Here is a 19,810-nt window from a genome sequence, read left to right on the forward strand (position 1 = left end):
ATGTGGGCGTCGCTGGCAAGGCCAGCATTTATTGCCCATCCCTAATTGCCCTTGAGAAGATGGTGGTGAGCCGCCGCCTTGAACCGCTGCAGTCCGTGTGGTGAAGGTGCTGTTAGGGAGGGAGTTCCAGGATTTTGATCCAGCGACGATGAAGGAATGGCCGATATACTTCTAAGTCAGGATGGTGTGTGACTTGGAGGGGAACTTGGAGGTGGTGATGTTCCCGTGCGCCTGCTGCCCTTGTCCTTCTAGGTGGAAGAGGTCGCGGGTTTGGGAGGTGCTGCTGAAGAAGCCTTGGCTTGTTGCTGCAGTGCATCTTGTAGATGGTACACACTGCAGCCACGATACGCCGGTGGTGGGGGAGTGAATGTTTAAGGTGGTGGATGTGGTGCCAATCAAGTGGGCTGCTTTGTCCTGGATGGTGTTGAGCTTCTTGAGTGTTGTTGAAGCTGCACTCATCCAGGCAAGTGGCGAGTATTCCATCACACTCCTGACTTGTGCCTTGTAGATGGTGGAAAGGCTTTGGGGAGTCAGGAGGTGAGACACTCACCGCAGAATACCTAGCCTCTGATCTGCTCTTGTTGCCACAGTATTTATGTGGCTGGTCCAGTTAAGTTTCTGGTCAATGGTGACCCCCCAGGATGTTGATGGTGGGGGATTCGGCGATGGTAATGCCGTTGAATGTCGGGGAGTTGGTTAGATTAAATTTTGTTGGAGATAGTCATTGCCTGGCTCTTAAGTGGCAGGTAACATTTGTACCACACATCAGCCCAAACCTGAATGTTGTCCAGGTCTTGTTGCTTGCGGGCATGGACTGCTTCATTGCCTGAGGAGTTGTGAATGGCGCTGAACACGGTGCAGTCATCAGCGAACATCCCCATTTCTGACCTTATGTTGGAGGGAAGGTCATTGATGAAGCAGCTGAAGATGGTTGGGCCTAGGACACTGCCCTGAGGAACTCCTGCAGCGATGTCCTGGGGCTGAGGTGATTTGCCTCCAACAACCACAAGCATTTTCCTTTGTGCTAGGTATGACTCCAGCCAGTGGAATTTTTCCCCTATTCCCATTGACTTCAGTTTTACTTGGGCTCCTTGATGCCAGACTCGGTCAAATGCTGCCTTGATGTTAAGGGCAGTCACTCTCACCTCACCTCTGGAATTCAGCTCCTTTGTCCATGTTTGGACCAAGGCTGTAATGAGATCAGGAGCCGAGTGGTCTTGGCGGAACCCAATCTGGGCACCAGTGAGCAGGTGCCGTTTGATAGCACTGTCAACAACACCTTCCATCACTTTTCTGATGATCGAGAGTAGACTGATGGGGTGGTAATTGGCCGGATTGGATTTGTCCTGTTTTTTGTGGACCGGACATACCTGGGCAGTTTTCCACATTGTCGGATAGATGCCAGTTTTGTAACTATACTGGAACAGCTTGGCTAGCGGCACGTAGTTCTGGAGCACAAGTCTTCACCCCGACAGCCGGGATGTTGTCGGGGGCCATAGCCTTTGCTGTATCCAGTGCGCTCAGTGTATTGTGGATAAAGGGAACAATATTATCATTTGCTAAGTTTTTTATTGGGATTTGGAATCCATTGTGCCCCTTTAAAAAGGGGACAATTATGATTTGAGGGTTTAAGTGCTTCGATTTAAGGATTAATCATCTTAATTGATTAACTCAGAGTTGTCTACACCCACCAGTCTCCCGGGCCCCCAGGGGGGCGCTAATTCAAGGAGTCTCCTTTAAGTTCTGATGTTGCTCAATCTGTCGAAAGACCCAAGTCCCTATTGGAACCTAAATTGATTTTGACAACTGTTCATTAATTGTAATTGGAAACAAAATGAAATGATTCTGTCAGTTTAGTTCACTTGCTTTTTTCTTGTGGGGTTTGGGTGGGGTGACGAGAAGGGAAACCATGTCAGGCAACTGGTTAGCCGCCTCAGCCAAGTGGTGTATAAAAGGCCCAGCCCGCCTCCTTCCCTGATTGGAGAGGTGATTGGGAGAATGCAAGGGGCTGTGTGAGGGAAAGGCTGGAACTGAGGCAGCCAGAACATGATAAGCCTGCACAAAGGTTTAAGAGTGCTTACTGGGATGGGGAGAGATGTTACTTCTCCTAATGCAAAGCAGTTGAATTTGAGAATGGAACCTCTCTGGTCATTGAGATGTGAAATTGGGAGTTTCTTTGATCTCTTAGAAAGAGATGAGACTTAAAATTGCAGTAATTGCAAAGATCCTTTCTTTGGAAAGTCCATGGTATGACTGTAACTCTTCTAGTTTCACACCTGGTTTATGCTCTGCTTTAATGCTTTTGAAGCTGGAGTTATAGTGGGTTCATTTGTTAGCTGTTGTACAAAGCAGCTTGAATGCTCAGTATGGGCTGATTTATGAACCTATTAAATTTCTCTATAAAAGAGAGTTGAGGGGCAGAGTAACAAATGTTGGGTTTCCCAACCGATTGATGAAGCTCAGCTTAAACTTGGCTCAATAGCAGTATGCTTTGCCTCTAAAGCAGAGAGTTAGGGGTTCAAGCCCCACTCCAAGACTGGAGTATGTAATCTAGGCTGACTCCCTGGTGTTATTGGAGTGCTGGATTGTCAAGAGTTGCTGTCTCTGATGAGATGACTTATATAAAACGAACTTGTGTTTAGGAACACTTGAAGTGAGACTGAACTAATCTGAGTTCATGGATTGGCCTTGTTCAGACTGATCTTTAATGTTAAAACTGATCTTTAATGGGAATGGTACAATCCAGTTTAATCTGTCTCGAACAAGCAGTTGGGATTTGACTAACTTTACAACCACATGTCTGATGCTGCAACTAATTGGGTTGAAAAGGCAGGAGACCAATTTAAACTTTATTGACTCCCTCCAAAGTTCTATAAAGTGGGGCAGGTTTCTCCATTGGAGACCAGTGTTCACCAGGAGTAGTTAATGTTTGAATGGACTGGGGTTAGGATTGAAAATTGGATTAGTAATCAGCACCAATTTATCTAGTTGAAGAAACCCTGCTGGTAATTGGACAGGTGCTGTGATCAGTGGGAGTGTTTCTGAGCACTTGGTTAACGGCAAGCTATTGCTCAGACTCTTATAGCAAGAGTTAGTCAGTGGAAAGAACATGCTGAAAAGCTATGAGGGTTTGTGGTTCTGGGGGAAGCATTTCTCAATACAAAAGATGCCTTTGAGTGGGCCTTTAATTAGGGATCATTGATGTGCAGTTGGGCAGTTTTTCTGTTCGTATCTTTCTGGGAGAGACTTCATTTCAGCACTGCAGGAATTTCAAAGAAGTAAAAAAAGTTGTCCATATCACCAACTTCTAATTGCACACCTGGTTTACACTACTTTAATCCCTTTTGAAGCTCCGCTTTTGAAATCCAGATTCTGAATGGTGTACAACTGACATTCATGATTGAGCTGGGAATGGGTTGGTTCTGTAGAGAGAGATATAGGAGCAAGCATGATACCAAATCTTGAGCTGTTGGAGGCCACTACAAACAGTTGGGACAGGTCACACATCGGAACAGGAGGAGGCTATTCATCCCTTTGAACCTGCTATTGTATTAAATCATGGCTGACGTGAACCTCATTCTATTTACCTTCCTTTGCTCCACATCTCTACTTCACCCAACAACACAAATCTGTTGATCTCCATCTTGAATTTCAATTGACTGCAGCCTTTGGGGGAAAGTTGCAGATTTCCACTAACGTGCTTCCTGATTTTCACTCTTAAAATGACTTGGCTTGAAGATTATGGCCTCGTTCTGGATTTCCCACCTGTAGAAATTTAGTTTTTCTCTCTCTACCTACACAAATCCTTCATTTTTTAAACAACTATTTAGATCAACCGTCTAAACTCTAGGGAATACAAAAGTCTGTGCAACCTGTCCTCCATAATTGAACTCTTTAAACCCGGTATCATTCTGGTGAATCTGCGCTCCTCCCCCTCCAAGAACAGTATATATTTTCCTGGGGTGTGGGGCCCAGGAATGAACGCAGTGTCCAGATAGGGTCTGACCAAGACTCTGCAACCAAAATATCTCTTCCTTACTCTTTGAATTACAACCTTCAAGCTAAAGGCCAACATTCCATTTAGCCTTTCTGAACCAGACCACCAGCTTTGTGATTTGAGCATTCGTTGCTACCTGACCTCAATGTGCGGAGTTATTGTAAGCAATTTGGCTTTTTGATGAAATGGAGATCCATTTGAGGCAGCTGGACCATATTTTGAGATGGAATTTTACTCTTGAATTCCGATGTATTCTAGACTCTGAGCACTCCTGCCCCTAAACCATCGTGCACTTGCTGAAACCAGTTCCTGGAGACCAATTCTTGTGCTGCAGTTTTGAAATATAAAGCTGGTTTTTAATTTTAACAGGAATGAACCATTGGGTTTTTACAACAATCTCTTAGCTTCCATCCAGCCCATTCAAATTCAATTTGCCATGGTCAGGTTTGAACTCGAGTACTGGTTTGCTAGTCCAGTACCAGAACCACGAGGCCACCATACCCTCAGCAAAATTCACCTTGGTCGAGCTTCATCTGGCCTCTTGCCCATTTTACCCAGTGCCGTTAAGTTTCCTGAATGTCTGTCTAATTCTAACAAGTTCTCTACATTTTGGGATCATTGGAAGGGTTTTTAGATCATCTAGTAAAGAATCTTTTGCAGCATGTCTCAAGTGCTTTACAGGCAGCCAATTTATGCACAGCAAGGTCCCACCAACAGCAATATGTTAATGACCAGATCATCTGTTTTATAATGAACTGAGGGATAAATATTGGCCAGAACACCAGGGAGAACTTCCCTGCTCCTCAAAACAGTGCCATGGGATCTTTGTAGCTGGTTAACTATTGTGTGCATCACTTTTTGCTATACTCTTTGGGTTTGCAGAGAAGCAACAAGGACACAAGAATTTTTAGGAGCAGGAAAAGGCCATTAGACCCAACAAGCCTGTTTCTCTCTTGGCCCCACCTTCTCACCATATCCCTCAAGCCAAGGATCTTGCTGCCTCTACTGTCAATGACTCTTCCTGGGAACTGATTGCAGCAAAGCCCTGAGGAAAACTAGGATCAGCTTTTTGTTCAGGATGTGGGTGTCACTGACCAGCCTGGCATTTATTGCCCATCCCTAATTGTCCTGAAGGTGGTGGGCTACCTTGAACAGCTGCGGTCTTTGTGGCAATGGTGTTGGGTCGAGGAATTCCAACTATTTGACCTGACTAATGAAGGAAGAGGTGATGGTCCCACAACATTGCTTCTCTTGTCCTTGCTGGTAGAGGTCACGGAGGGCAGTAACCTTGCTACACTGCACCCAGTGGGTTGGACATGCAGCAGCCACACAGCACTACTGGTAGAGGGTGGACAGTGAGTCTAGTGGCAGGACTGCTGACTAGGTGAACTGCTCTGTCCTGGGTGTGGTGGTGGTGGTGAGCTTCCTGACAGATGAACAGGGAATGGGAATCTTCATCTCATGTATCAATATGCACCACTAAATTGGAAACCAGATACAAAAAGTGACTCGAGGGGAAGGTGTCCACTACATTAGAATGAATACAACCTTCTATCGGATTCTCCATCTGCTCCCTATCATTGTGAGGGAATGGGTTCTTGGTTAATGGGTTGGGAAGATGTCCAATAACTCCACTGCGCTGAAGTAGTCTTTTCCACAATACTTCCTGACTCTCTGCTGGCCATTGCTGACTCTCTGAAACCAGTTCCTTCACTCAACCCCATTGAGGGAGGTCTGTGCACCCTGAAATGCTGCTGTTCGTGGTTGTCAAGTGATTAATGTACATTCGTGCCATAGTCTGAGGGGTTACCTCAACTCTTTTTATCTAGTTGTAGATTTAGGGTTAGAGATATATAGAATTGAGGCCACTCCAGAACTTGAGCCCATAATCCAGGCTGACGCTTCCAGTGGAATGCTGCACTGTCGGAGGTGTCTTCTTTCAGATAAGCTGTTAAGCAGAGGCCCCCATCTGTCCTCTAGTGGGTGTAAAAGATCTCACCACTATTTCTAAGAGCAGGGGGAGTTCTCCCCGTTGTCCAGAGTCAATATTGTCCCTCAACCAACATCACTGAAAATAGATCAGCTGGCTTTCTAACTGCTGTTTCTGGGATCTTGCTGTGTGTGAATTGGCTGCTGTGTCCTCCGTTACAGCAGTGACTAGACTTCAAAAGTAACTCATTGGCTGTGAGGTTGTGAAAGGTGCTATATAAATGCAAGTGTTTTTTAGTTTGCTGTTTACAGGCATTCTCAACAACTGAGAATCCCCCACCACACTCCGTATCTCCCAATCCTCCCCAAACCACGTATCTCCAACGTGGTACAGGGATCTTAAGTGTTGTCTGGTCTGTTGGTGGAGGTGGATTCGGTCTGTTCCTCTGTGCAGCCATGTCTCTGCTGGTAGCAGCTTGGGCACTATTTTCCTTTTGGTGCCTTCCTGTCTTCCCCCCCACCCCACCAGTTTGCTGATTTATTCCACATTGCTTCAAAGAAGCATCCCCTGCCCCCTGGAGTCACAAGGGCAGAAGTCTGAGGGAGATCAGGAGATATTCATGTAATGCAGCCATTCAAACCCGAACTATAAATGGGGTCTGGCACCCAACAGTAGGGGTCTGTGCAGGTGATTGGAGGCGGGTCGGGTGGGAAATTTGAAATAAGTTGCAGCAGGTCAGGAAACTGCCATCATCGCACCGGCCTTTCCCTAGGGTGCGTTGCCGGTGCAGCAGCAACCAGACAGGCAGAGGTGGGCGACCTAATTCAAATCATTAACGGGTAGTTGTCAGACCCTTGAGCACCTTTTTCAGACTACCTTTCTAATTTCCCTGGCTGCCTGCGGGATTCACACAGCTCGGGAACCACATCTGTCTGCCTGAGGCAGGAGTTGATTGGCCATTGATCCAGCTGATTCGATGACTGCATGAAATATACTACAAAAGCTCCCACCTCACAGCTGATCACTTTCCTCGGGCAGAAGCTGTTGTGACTGCATTCCCAGCACAGACTTAGCTTTTTTTACAAGCTGCAAGTGTTTCCAGCAAAGTCGCCATCTAGTCTCACCTCCTCACAGCATTGACAGCTTGCTCCTCTGATCTCTACTTGACCTGCCATCTATTCCATAAACATGGGTGCCGTTTATACTTTCACCTTGGTCCTCTGAAATCAGGCCATGATGAGCCCCAACACCAACCAATGCCCTCTTTGCCATCGCACACAATCACATCCATTTCACCAAGGATCAAGCAAGTGTCACGGCACGTGCGGTTGGATTAGCTAATCTGGCAGCCTTTCCAAGGGTGCAGGGCATTGTTGACTGCTCACGTGGCCCTTAAGGCACCCCATCGCAATCCAGGTATTTTTGTCACCCGCAAGGGCTTCCACTCCCTTAACATTCATAAGAACATAAGAACATAAGAAATAGGAGCAGGAGTAGTCCAATCGGCCCCTCGAGCCTGCTCCGCCATTCAATAAGATCATGGCTGATCTGATCCTAACCGCCAATCCACTATGACAGGACTATCTCCTGAATCTAACAGAATTAGACACACGAAATAGGAGCAGGATCAGGCTACACGGCCCCTGGGCCCGCTCCACTACCCACAGGGCCATGTCCGATCCGAACCTAGACTCATGTCCAAATTCCTGCCCGCTCCCCATAACCCTTAATTCCCTTTTCTACTAGGAAACTGTCTATTTCTGTTTTAAATTTATGTAATGATGTAGCTTCGACAGCTTTTTGGGGCAGCATATTCCATGGACCTACCACCCTCTGAGTGAAGTAGTTCCTCCTCATCTCAGTTTTGAAAGAGCAACCCCTTATTCTAAGACTATGCCCCCTAGTTCTAGTTTCACCCATCATCTGGAACATCCTCACCGCATCCACCCGATCCAACCCCTTCACAATCTTATGTTTCAATAAGATCGCCTCTCATTCTTCTGAACTCCAATGAGTAGAGTCCCAATCTACTCAACCTCTCCTCATATGTCCATCCCCCCATCCCCGGGATTAATCGAGTGAACCTTCTTTGTACTGACTCGAGAGCAAGTATGTCCTTTCTTAAGTATGGACACCAAAACTGTACGCAGTATTCCAGGTGCGGTCTCACCAATACCTTGTACAACTGAAGCAATACCTCCCTATTTTTATATTCTATCCCCCTAGCAATGAAAGCCAACCTTCCATTGGCCTTCTTAATCACTTGCTGCACCTGCATACTAACCTTTTGAGTTTCGTGCACCAGGACCCCCAGATCCCTTTGTACTTCAGTACTTTCAAGTTTCTTGCCATTAAGATAATAACTTGCTCTACGATTTTTCCTGCCAAAGTGCATAACCTCACACTTTCCAGTATTGTATTCCATCTGCCAAATCTCTGCCCACTTACTTAGCCTGTCTATGTCCCCTTGCAGGTTTTTTATGTCCTCCTCACTCACTACTTTCCCTCCCATCTTAGTATCATCTGCAAACTTTGATATGTTACACTCGGTCCCCTCCTCCTAATCGTTAATATAGATTGTAAAGAGTTGGGGACCCAGCACTGACCCCTGCGGAACACCACTGGTTACTGATTGCCAGTCTGAATATGAACCATTTATCCCAACTCTCTGCCTTCTGTTAGATAGCCAATCCTCTATCCATGCCAGAATATTACCCCCAATCCCGTGATTTTTTATCTTAAGCAATAATCTTTTGTGTGGCACCTTGTCAAATGCCTTTTGGAAGTCTAAATACACTACGTCCACTGGTTCACCTTTATCCACCCTATATGTTACTTCCTCAAAGAACTCCAGCAAATTTGTCAAACATGACTTCCCCTTCATAAAACCATGCTGACTTTGTCTTATTAAATTATGATTATCCAAATGTCCTGTTACTGTCTCCTTAATAATGGACTCCAAAATTTTACCTACCACAGATGTTAGGCTAACCGGTCTATAGTTTCCAGCCTTCTGTCTACTGCCCTTTTTAAATAAGGGTGTTACATTAGCAGTTTTCCAGTCTGCCGGGACCTTTGCTGAGTCCAGGGAGTTTTGGAAGATTATTACCAATGCATCCACAATCCCTACCGCCACTTCCCTCAAAACCCTGGGATGTAAGCCATCAGGTCCAGGTGATTTATCTGCCTTGAGTCCCATTATTTTACCAAGTACTACTTCCTTAGTGATTTTAATCGTATTTAGCTCCTCCCCCCCCCCCCTATAGCCCCCTGCTTGTCAAGTGTTGGGATATTCTTGGTGTCCTCTACTGTAAAGACTGATGTAAAATATTCATTCAGTGTTTTTGCCATCTCCATATTTCCCACCATTAATTTCCCGGTCTCATCCTCTAAGGGACCAACATTTACTTTAGCCACCCTTTTTCTTTTTATATAACTATAAAAACTCTTACTATCTGTCTTTATATTTTTTGCTAATTTACTTTCATAATCTATCTTCCCTTTCTTAATCAATCTTTTTGTTATTTTTTGCTGTCTTTTAAAGTTTTCCCAATCCTCTATCCTCCCACTAGATTTGGCTACCTTATATGCCCTTGTTTTTAGTCGAATACTATCCTTAATTTCTTTACTTAGCCACGGATGGCTGTCTTTTCTTTTACACCCTTTTTTTCTCAGTGGAATATACTTTTTTTGGAATTTGTAAAATAACTCCTTAAATGTACACCACTGATCATGTATCGTCTTATCCTTTAACCTATTTTCCCAATCCACTTTACTCAATTCCGCTCTCATACCTTCATAGTCTCCTTTATTCAAGCTTAGCACGCTTGTTTGAGATACAGCCTCCTCACCCTCTAACTGAATATGGAATTCAACCATGTTATGGTCACTCATTCCAAGGGGATCCTTTACTAGGACATTTTTAATTAATCCTGTCTCGTTACACAGGACCAGATCTAAGGTTGCTTGCCCCCTGGTTGGTTCAGTTACATACTGCTCAAGAAACCCATCCCTAATACACTCAATGAACTCATCCTCAAGGCAGCCCTGCCCAATTTGATTTGTCCAATTAATATGATAGTTAAAATCCCCCATAATTATAGATGTTCCCTTATTACAAGCCTCAACTATTTCCTGATTGATACTCCGTCCAACCGAGTTGCAACTGTTCGGAGGCCTATATACTACACCCACTAGTGTTTTTTTCCCCTTATTATTCCTTATCTCCACCCAAACGGTTTCATTATCCTGATCCTTTGACCTAATATCATTTCTCTGTATTAGTGATTCCTTCCTTTATTAACATAGCCACCCCACCTCCCCTTCCTTCCTGCCTGTCCTTCCTGATTGTTAAATAACCTGGTATGTTTAATTCCCAGGCATTGTCACCCTGCAGCCATGTTTCTGTAATGGCCACAAGATCATACCCATATGTAGCTATTTGTGCCTTTAACTCATCTATTTTGTTACGAATGCTACGTGCATTCAGATAGAGAACTTTCAAATATGTTTTGTGACACTTAGTTCCTGCTATTGCCCTTTTTATTACTTTACCTTTTACTCCACACCTTCTACCCCTTCCTGACACGCTCTGGTTTTTAATTTCCCCACTGCTACCTAAGTCTATGACCTTCTCTGTTGTCGTTTGTATTATTTGCTCTCTGGGAACCTCCCCCCCCACTAGTTAGTTTAAAGCCCTCTCTACAGCCCTAGTTATATGATCCGCCAGGACTCTAGTCCCAGCACTGGCCAAGTGAAGCCCGTCCCAACGGAACAGCTCCCTCCTGTCCCAGTACTGGTGCCAGTGTCCCAGGAAGCAAAACCCATTTCTCCCACACCAGTCTTTGAGCCACGCATTTAACTCTCTTATTCAGCTGGTGTGTGACCAAGAAGGAAATTTTGCATGTTTGTGCCAAGTACCCGAGCAGTTGCCATGACTCCTTCATACAGCGCCAGTCTAGTGTGCCCCCTATTCAGTCCACCAGACCAACTTAACGGATGGCTACTTGGAGATAAGGGCTATCCCTTGAAGACGTGGCTAATGACACCGCTGAGGAGCCTATCCAACAAAGCTGAGGAAAGCTACAACTCCAGCCACATATCCACCAGAGACATAATCGAGCAAACCATCGGTTTGCTGAAGATGTGCTTCAGATGCCTGGATAGATCAGGTGGAGCCCTGCAGTACTCAGCAGCCAGGGTCTCCAGAATCGTCGTGGTTTGCTGTGCACATCCGGTCCGGTTTTCCTCAGCACTTGCAAGTGGCTTGAGAGCATCTTGTTGCACATCGGGGACCATGGGGACCAGTATCTGCAATGGCAGTCCTACTCCGAAGGACTTCCATGAAGGTCTGGTTTCTCTGTTCAATAGATGACCATCGCTCCTCCAGAGATGTCCATTCTATTCAGAACACTCACCATGTTTTCTGCACTCTGGCGACTTATCACCTCCATGGAGGTTGCCATTTTTTCCATGGTGATGCGTTCATGCGCCAATGGCTCCACAAAGGCTCTGCTCATGTTCGCAATGGACTCCTCCATGTGCTCCACACTTGCAGTGACCCTGGAGACAAATCCTGCCAGAGACTCCTCATAATCAACTTTATTGTCATTGTACTGCACTTGTGCACTAACAACGAAATGTAGGCTTGCGGCTCCCGAGAGTGTACATTTAGATTAAGACATTTAAACATTCAACATACATTTGGCTTGTAATACATTAACATAAACATAACCATAATAAAGTGCATTGGCAGATGTGCAGGCTTTAGAGTTTATTTGTGGAGTTCAGTCGGATGACAGCCCTGGGAAAGAAGCTGTTCCTAAATCTGGTCGTACGGGTGTGAATGCATCTGTAGCGTCTCCCAGATGGCAGGAGGGTGAACAGACTGTGGCTGGGGTGGGTAGGGTCTTTGATGATGGACCGTGACCTCCGTAAACAGCGTTTCTGGTATATGTGCTCCATGGTCGGTAGCTGGGTGCCGGTAATGCGTTGGGCAGTTTTGACTACCCGCTGCAGGGCTTTCCGGTCATAGTAGCTACAGCTGCTATACCATACTGTGATACAGTTTGTCAGGATGCTCTCTATTGTGCAGCGGTAAAAGTTAGAGAGGATCAGGGGTGACAGGTTACATCCCTTCAGCCTCCTTAGGAATTATAGGCGCTGCTGGGCCTTCACCAGAGAGGAGGTATTGAGGGACCAGGAGAGGTCTTCCGTGATGTGGACTCCGGGGAACTTAAAGCTGTCCACCCTTTCCACCACAGCCCCATTGATGTGGATGGGGGTGTGACTTCCGCCTTTTAGACTTCCTGAAGTCCACAATGATTTCTTTGTTTTTCTTGATGTTAAGGGCCAGGTTGTTATCGGTGCACCACTTCACGAGATGCTGGACCTCCTCCCTGTAGGCTGACTCATCGTTGTTGGTGATCTGGCCTACTACCGTGGTATCATCCGCAAACTTGATGGTGTTGGAACCATGAACAGCCACACAGTCGTGGGTGAAGAGGGAGTCGAGGAGGGGGCTCGGCACACATCCTTGTGGGGCCCCCGTGTTCAGGGTCGGCGGGGGGGGAGGTGTGGTTACCTAATTTGACAGACTGGGGTCTGTTTGTTAGGTCTGTCTGTTCCTGGATTTCCAGCACTACTGATCTTATGGATGGACCTAGAGGCAGAGGGTCGACCTGCAGCTGAGCCGAGCTGGCAGAGTCCTGCACCCTCCGACTAGGACTCTTCACTGCTGTCCCTGTCTCCACAATCTGCTGATGCTCACTTGTGAGCTGTGATACACCAGGTGACAACACTACTCTATCTCGCGATGTTCCCTCCGAGGTGTGAGTGTCTGCGCTGGTGCTGGGTGCGGTGAATTCTGCTGACGCGGAGCCCTCAGGTTGCAGCTTCCTCTGAGGAGTCTTGAGGCTCATGCTCTTCCTCCTGGCTAGTGGGGACAGGTGCTTGCGATGGTCCTGTGGGGGAGTAAAGGAAAGAGTCCGATGAGGCCAAGGTTACATGCACATTGCAGATGATCATACGTCCATCTGTTAGAGCTTCAGAATCATTATCAGCGACTCATGCAATGTCATTGAGAGAGATGGGAGAACTATTGTCACCAGCTTGCTGTATTGCGCCCGTCTGTCCGTGTCTTCTCCCCCCCCCCCCCCCCCCCACCCCCTTTGGGAATCTTCCTCCACTCCCACGATCTCCAGGACCGCCGCCTCCCGGGGGGTGAGCTTAGGCTACTGAGGGTGGCCCTCCTCCTGTCCTCGCTCTTTCCCTCTTATTGTGAGCTCTCTTTTCCTGCAATGAGGGAGACAAGTGGCGTTTGAGTGAGAATGAATGAGTGTAGAGACTCCATAGCATAGATGCTTAGGAGACAAAGATGGAGTGAGGTGGGAAGACCAAGGGCCCTCCCTGTGTTGTAAATTGTAATTGCATCACAGTGATGGGGAGTGTGAGGGCTGCATAGTCGGATAGTTAGGTGAATGTGACCATCGAGGGAATGGGTAAGGGTGCATGGATGTGGAGGAAGAGATTGCTAAAGCTGAGTGTTGGTGAGGAGAGGTAATGGGGATCAGATTGAGGGTGATGGGAAATTCATACTCTCCAGTGTGCTGAAGGTCATTAAATCTCTTCCTGAACTGAACCCAGCTTCTGCGGGTTATTGAGAGTTGACCTCCTCTGCCACCTGGACCCACACAGCCTTGGTTTGCTGGGGAGGCTTCTTCCTGCCTGAAGAAGGGAAGAGCACCTCTTTATTGGCTCTTGCTCCCTCTGCTAAAGCCTGCAGGGCAACATAATCAAAGCGGGGTGCAGACCTAGATCTCTGGCTGGCCATTCTTCCTGCAGGTGTCTCTAACATGCAAGGGCAACAGCTTGGCAGTCTGCAGGAGAAGCAAGGCTTGTTGCAGACCTTAAATGCAGCAGCAATTATGACATCGGAGACGACTTTCGAATTGGTAATCTCCTTGGCTGTGGGTTCCCACACGTTGGAACTCAATTGGCCAATTAAGTTAAAATGGCATCATTTTCTCACATCGATTTAGAATTGGGTGGCTAGCATGAAATGCGGATTACATGACCCCAGCCCGCCCCAGTAACAAAATCCAGCCCATTGCATCTGTCAGGATGGCCAAGCTTCCCATCATGCCTTGTAATTATGGTGGCAGCCTAAAACATGCCTTCCAACATAGCTACAGCATGTTGCAACAACATTCCCATTAACCTGTGCTTCCCACATCAATCCCTCCTGTTGGCCCTGCTCAGGAATCCTTTCCCTCCCCAACAGCCACACCCGGATGTTCTACCTAATGGCTTTATATCCTGGAATTCTCTGGACAGCCACAAGTGTCACATCCTGACTATTGAAGCTCTTACGGCGTCGCCTGTGTCCTAGTGACCTGGCTATGCCTGGGTTTAAACCACCACTACATACTCCCTATCTCTAGCTGCCTAAAGACCCACCTGTCTTGGATTGCTCTAAATACTTTGATATGGGCCTGGTTTAAGAGGTGTGCTTTCCCCTTTTTCCCTTACTCGGGTTATTGCTTTAGCCAACCTTTTTGGCTTTACTTCGCCGGGCCCGTCCACAGACGTCATGAAGGAGATATGCAACAATCGACAGTTGAAACACCACTAATGCATGCAATATGCGGATCCACGGATGCATCAGAATGTTCAGTCCCATTAGTCATCCCACCAAGTGGTGACCTTAATTTCCTCCTTTATTTCATGTCCTTGTTCTGTTGCTGAAGCGTGTAATACATCTGGGGTTGGGTGAGCTTTTTCCGTAGCTGCGCCTTGTGTTCCGGCAGTGGGGGCACTTCGTACCCAAATTTGTTGAGGTAGTTTGGTAGTTCCTTCTTGATGCCTTCGGACACCTGGATTGAAGTGGATTCTCGTCTGTGTATATTGATCAATTCTTCTCGTCCAATCCTCACCGGTAACTTCCGGGGTGAAACAGAACACCGGGCTGGGGATCTCCGATCTGGTCTGCATACTGAAGTTTTCTGGTTAGTGGTTTCACAGTACTTTCCTTTGTCGACATAAGCAGCCCGCGTTGGTGTTAAACAGGCTCCAACGGCTTCCATAGTACAGCTTACCCCTTTTATTTGATGCATTAAATCCACAGGCCGCAATTGGGTCAACTCATTTTTGAGGGCAAATTGTTATTCCCTGACGGGTGGTGCAACCTTCCAACTTGGTTCCCACTAAACTATCTTCATATGTTAGTGCATACATAACTTATCATGAGACATTACCCCATGACTTCCCCTTTTAATGATTCCCATGTTTTGGGCGCGATATACATCTCGAGGCTCTGTTCCGGGTCCGATCACTGGTATTGCAAGTCTCAGTCCCAGCAGACTGCCACCGTTCACTTTACATTCAAGTTGTGTGTGGGTATACCCGCACCATTCCCCTGTGTTGGCATCCTGGGCTAGTCTCTCCTTGACAGGATGGATTAGCCAATTGCTCGTTGCTAATACATAAGGGTACCTCACCTTTTTATCTGGGCTAAATTTTCCCTGGTCTGTTCCACCACCCAATTTCCAAATGTGTTAGACATCATTCCTTGAAGCATTTTTGGAGGCTTTATGGTCGTCCATAATTTTATTCCTGGTTTGGGCATGCGCCTCTGAAAGTAGCCATGTCCTGAAGCAGATCGGTAATCACCTGATCCTCAGTCAATTGGGAGTCCTGGTTCTGATTCGGCTCCCTTAGAATGTCTTTAATTCTGGAGCCCAGGTCTCTAAATTTACTGTCCAGGGTTGCTAAATCAATTGTATTAACTATCGAGGTTCCAATGTTAAACATGGCCGCCACATCATTAAGCGTATCTCCTGTGTCGCCTTTTGAGGCGATGGCCCAGGGACGGCTGTTCCCTTTAACCTTGTTCCAGCACTTGTCTGGTTAGTTTTTGACACAGCTTCTGGGTTTTATTTGAGCACAACCAGGGATTCCTGTCAAGTCTAGTACCACGGCTACCAACTCATGGTGTACAGTATCATACATTACATTTCCTGTCTGGACCAAAACCAACCCATTCTTTGGTCCCAGTGTTTGCTTCGGATATTTTAACAGGTATGGGTATGTTACCGTTTTTGTAGGGGACATCGTTGGAGGTTGGGTTGGTCACCGTCTGTGCATATTAACACGGCTGGCTCAAAGTCACACCTTGGCCCCTTTGGCGCGACACACTAGCATCGTCTCTTTTGCATTGGTAGCATATTCTCATTGTTCCAAAATATTTACGTGAAAGATCAGTTTGCTACAGGTTTCTCCCTTCCGACATCCAAGTGGCTGGGGAAAGACATTAGGTGCCAAGGTTGAAACAGTATTTGGGCTCTCCCACGTTGAGACTCATAATTTATTATTAGCTTTTGCCACCACCTTGCCGGTTGGACATTTAATACATGCTGACTCCCCTTTCTCTAGTGCTAATTGTGTTATACTCTCGCCCTTTACACCTTCAGACTGGTGGGGCCATTCCGATTCTTCACAATTTAATCCTTCCTTCGCATAATGTCCATATCATCCTATACTAGCTGGAGTACCTGGCATTGCCGAGGGAACTGAAGAACCCTCACAAATTTAGGTTCAGTGACGGTGACAAAGGAGGTCAGTTCCTCAACATTGTAGGTGGTTTCCCTGAGTACACCTCTGCTGAGACCTGGAGAAGTATTCCTACAGGGAGATGGAAGGTTCAACTCAGTCAGAGACTTGCCAGCCAATGCCAAAGTCGTCTCCTCCCAAAGGATCAATACCTGATTATACATTGCATCAGTGAAGTTCAACTCCATTGCGGGGTTGGCTCTCCTGAGTTGGTGTAAGATGTCTTCTGTCAGGCTGTCTTTGTGATCTTCCCACAACTGCATCGGGTTGGAAGGGCTGCAGAGGGCAATTATAATGGCAGAGAGATTTCGTAGCCTATTGGGGAAGTAAGACAGAGCAGCTTCTGTCATCGTTGCATGCCAATGAATGTCATCCTCAATGAGTCCTCTCCTGCGGCAAGCTTCTTGAAAGGAGGCACAGAGATGGCCATTGAAATTCTTGAGGTCGTTAAATGATGTTGGGCCAGCAACCTCATGGAGGAGTAGACGAAGGTGAAAGCACTCTGTTGTTTGGATGGACCGTGTAGACTCTGCCAAGTGCATCAGATGAGTACACCCCTGTATGACCAGGAACTTCCTTCTGACCTGGTCCAGGGCGCTGAGCTCGCCATGTCTTGTTTGGCTGCCAGGTGTAGTACTTGGGCACCTGATGATACAAAAGTGTTTTGGCAAAGTCATTCGTTCGGCACAACTCAAAGAATGCTGTCAGTTTTGTCTTTGGAGGTTCCTCAGCATGTTGTCTGGCATTTACTGGTCGGAAGAAAACTCTTTGTCCATTTTGCAAGTGCGCATCCAATTTAGTGACAGTGGGGTAACGCTTGTTGATGTCAAAACCAAAAATTCGCCAGGCTGCCTCATTGCTGCAGATGTAACGGCCCATCAGATGTGTGGCGATCTCCTCATTTTGATTTTGCTGTCCAACCCGTTGAAGATCAAAGACAGCTTGGTCACTGCCCTTATGGATGTACTTGCACACACATTTGATAGACTTAACTGAGTGGCAGTACTCCACATTGATGTGACATTTGAAGAGCCTGGATAGGAGTGGATAATAAGGAACAATCCAACGGTTGTCAACGTCCAATGGCTGTCCTTGCTGTCTTGTCTGATTGGACTGACCAGGTTGACCTGACTCACCAGAATGCTGATTTTGCATTCTTATTTCAGTGCTGAAACCTCCACTCTCTCTGCCCCTTCTCCTGTACAAAGGGTAGCCATCATCCCCATGCTGAGTTTGTTCGCGGAGTGGCTTTGGGTACCCTTTTGTACATTCATTGTTTTTCATGCAGGAAGAAGGGTTGTGTCGCCCACAAGGACCATGAATCATATTTTTTACAACAACATCAAAGAGGATTGGATCCTTGTCCTTATCGGGTAGCTCTGCAGAGATGAAGGAATCAACTTGATTGGGGTGAATCTTTGCCTGAAGCCAGAGTAAAAGATAAACATGAGGAAGTCCTCTCTTCTGCCACTCAATGCTATACATGTAGCAATGGGGTGCACCAAAAATTTTGCCTACAGTCTGGAGTTTTACCAGTTTTTTAACTTTGAGGTTGAAGACCCGTGCTATGAGGTCATGCCTTTCAGTACCAGCTTTGGGTGGGAACTCCTGCCATTGGGGATTGCAAGTCATGGTGATAAAGAGGTCAGGTCTGCCATAGTTTCTGACATAGGTCATGGCATCCTGTGTGCTCATGCATGTACCTAGGACCTCCAACAAAGGTGGATGGTAGGATGACCATTTGACTAATGTCCTCAGTGTTGCCATCATTGGCCACAGCATCTCGCAAGTGTATATAGTCTGTGACTCTCAACTGATTTTGGTTATTCCGGAACCAATTAAGCCGCTCTCCTATTTTTGCATACATGTCAGTGAGGAACTGGTGAAGTCCTCCACACTGAAGCAGGTGGTTTGGAACGACAAACTGGTTCATCAGCCTGTATGAATAGAATTCCATGGCAGATACCATCTTTTGTCTTTGGGCTGTAGGTGGCACACCAGTTTTGGGGTCAACATGTGGGATCTTGTTATAGGCATCGTATCCATCTTCCCCATGGCAAAACAAAAGTGGGTATTTCATAGGATCATATGACCTGTGAAGCTCAGAAATTCTTTTGAGTGGACCACCTCTCATATACAAGACAATGTCCCGTTGTTCAAATTCTTGGCCCACAATGACAATGGCTACTTCATTGGTGGTAGGAGCATTGAAGCGTCGCTCATGTTCACCTGCAGGAGTCTTGTCAGCTTTGATGACAACTTTGAGGTCTTCATTTGTTGTTTTGTCGATGGCTGTTTTGAAACTCTCTCTATATATGGGTTTTGCTGATGAAGCATCTCCTGTAACCCAAGCAAAGTTTGAAGCTTGATTTGGTGTTGTTGTGCAGGGTGAACAGCAGCTTCCCTGCAGCGATTGGCTTGCTCCTCGTCCTCACCCAAGAAGTAGATTTGGAGAAACTGAGGTCTTCCGTTTGGTAGAGGAAGTAGGGAGCCAGCTGTATGGTACACCTGTCCATGAACTTTAAAAGTTGGGCAAAGTCCTGATTCATGCAATCTGCACCAAAAGAGGTCATTGCGAAACAGTTGTTGTACTTCCTGATATGAGTGAGTAATTGTCTTGAAGCTGGAGTTCTGCCCAACAGAAGTGAGTGTAGGGGTTCAGGTGGAGCTGGTAGTGGTGGAAGTTTCACCTTTCCTCCATTGCAGCATATCCCATCAATTTCTCTCTCCCACTAGATTCCTCACTACTTTTCAAATCAGATGCCTAAGCTTGATCCCTAACCTCTGACCTTACCATCTTCAGCTGCTTACATAACTCCAACAAACCTTCTAATCCTATCTTTAAGTGGTTCGGTATCAGTATGCCCAGAAATTAGTGTCTCTGGAAGTCGCATTGCATAACCAGTCATTAATTCATATGGTGTAAGGCCAGTAATTCTATTAGGGGTCACCGGTAATCTGATCAGGATGGATGGGAGAACGTCGACCCATGTTGCTTGGAGAGGAGCCACCAACATCCCTCTCATGGGTTGTAATGTTATCTTAACGTAATTACGAGTCTCCCAAGCAGTTGTAGTGGAGTGCCATTTATTCAGTCCTGACTCTCCTAGTACAGTACCTGAAGCATGGCGAAATGGCGTCGGATCCCGCCCTGGATATGAAGTCGGCTGTCAATCAAACTCCGCTGTCTTTACAGTTATCCATCCATCTTCCCCCTTCAATGCAGACCTAACACAGTAACAACATAACACAGAACACTTGTTAACATCATATAG

The sequence above is a fragment of the Somniosus microcephalus genome, chromosome 20 (genome assembly GCF_052327205.1).
Source record: "Somniosus microcephalus isolate GS21.2 chromosome 20, FLI_Smic_1.0, whole genome shotgun sequence".
Classification (NCBI taxonomy): Eukaryota; Metazoa; Chordata; class Chondrichthyes; order Squaliformes; family Somniosidae; genus Somniosus; species Somniosus microcephalus.